We start from the raw sequence: 2,274 nt of genomic DNA on the forward strand, positions 1-2,274 counted from the left end.
GTAACAAACTGGAATAGTGTCCTTTGACCCCTCTAGTGGTGGGGAGGAGACAATAGGACTGAACTGGACTGGGAAACTCTGATATGGATACAGATGTAAACTTTAGAGAAAACACTGAGGTAAAACTAGCATCAGCGCTTTCCTTCCCCTTGTCTCCTAGAGCTCAGCCTGACCTACAAAGAAAAGATAGATGAGCTTCTAGATAATAATGTAACATCTATTATTTTTTCTAGGGACTAGTATTTGAGGGATACTTCTTAAGAACTGTTTTATATTTTCCACGGGTTTGTCAAAAGCCATAGGTCTCCCTGGCCATAAGGGAGTTAATGTGTATAATGGAACTATGTTTTAAAGACCACGTGAGTTTCTAAGATACACTATGTGAGCCCTATTATGGAAGAGGTGGGTGCATGCAGTGGAACTAATGGTTATCCCTATAATCATAAACACCAGCTATTTCTAATAATGGGGGAAAGGTAACAGGCCCATGATTACCACCTTTGCACTTGTAAAATGGCAGTGCTGAAATGTAATAGCTAAGCAACAGATCTCTTCTAAGGTGATTCTGGGAAACTGATTTGCTCCAGAATTGGAGAGATAAGTAGTCCTAAATGATTCATTGTCTTGCTTCTTTCCATTCCCTGAAATTTCCCAAATGCTAAGCAACAGGAAAGAATGTATCAGCCAGGACACAGACTACAACTATGAATTTGGAGAGGGCACTTCTGTTCAGTTGATTACCTCAATTTTCTCACCCATAAAAGGGCAGAGCCAAAGAACACCTTTTCAATACACTGTAAAAGCTGATTTGGAAACCAAAGGCTTGATTCTTTTCTTTTCTCGCACTGTATGTAGAAATCACCCACACCCAATTTAATCAAACCTGTTTCTGTTTTGATGGTAAGATCAAAGGACTAATAAAGTGAGGTGTACAACCCCAGGTGAGGGGGGAAGGGCAGGGAGTAACGCTGAGGGAAGGGACAAAAAACACATACCCCAGCTACATGCATTATCCATTTAATCCTCATACCTTCCCCTTCAGAGAGGAGAACATCATTACTTTCCTTTTACAGTGAAAGCTTTTCTTTTTAAAATTACAAATTAAAACTGAGATGAAATAACTGTGATGTGCAAGCAACTAAGGAAGAAGGGAAATGTTTGTTTGAGGCTATATTCTCTTCATTTCTCTAATCTGATAAGTCTTTCTGATTTTCTATCCTCTGACCAGTCCTCGAAGAGTAAGAATGGCCTATCCTTGGTTCTTTTCTCTCTGTATTTCTGAATAATCTTACTCCAGACTTGATATATCTCAATGCTAGGCATGACGATGTCCTAAGTTGCCAACACTTGTCAACACTGCCCGCTCTCAGCTAGCCACTTACTTGTTCATGTGGCTTGACTGCTCATGGACAACAGGTCTATTGAGCTGTGCCTCTACCTCCAGTGATTAGAATCTCAGATTTGTCTGCCTGAGTTGGTTCTGAACCAAGATTTTTTCAGACCTCAGCCCTCTGAGTAGCTAGGATTATAGGCATGAGCTACCAGTTCCTGGTTTTATCTGTATTTTTTAAAGTAAATTTCCTTGCTTGACTGAGTTAGCCTGAGTTTCAAACCTTTTTTAAAATTTTCATTATCATCCACATTCTTTCAGAACTTTCCTCTATCACCTGACTGTGACTCTTTTCTATGCCCCTTACTTGGTTGTCTTTCCCTTTGTCTAGAATATATCTTTCCATTTTACTTTGTTACTAGACTCTCATTCATCTCTCAAGGACCAACTACATAAATTCTTGATTATTTATTTGAAGTTTAAATTCTTGTTCCATCCTAACTTCAATGATATTATTTGACTTTCTGTCATGGAATTACCATTATATATGTGTACATACATGATATGTCACTATATAATATGAAAATAATGCTGTATTTATATTTCTGTTTCTTTTTATTGGATAGTGTACTCAAATAGAGTAGTTACCAATTAAAAATTGAGTATATCTTCACTGTATATATTGACTCAATAGCATCTGCCTAAACTCATAAATATGCTAGAAATATGCGGGAAAACAGCACTTCTAGGTCAGCAGCACTCTCTGCAATGCTTGTGTGTTGCGGAGTGGATCCCAAGGGCAGGGTGAATAGATGGTATAAATTTATCTCAATCTTGGAAAGAACTATCCATCAACAGCATAAGCATAGGCTCACATTTAATTGACTGACCAAGTCCAGTAAACCTAAGAGAAATCAGGTCATATGCAAAACAAATAGGTCAGT

The sequence above is a fragment of the Perognathus longimembris genome, chromosome 5 (assembly GCF_023159225.1).
Source record: "Perognathus longimembris pacificus isolate PPM17 chromosome 5, ASM2315922v1, whole genome shotgun sequence".
Taxonomy (NCBI): Eukaryota; Metazoa; Chordata; class Mammalia; order Rodentia; family Heteromyidae; genus Perognathus; species Perognathus longimembris.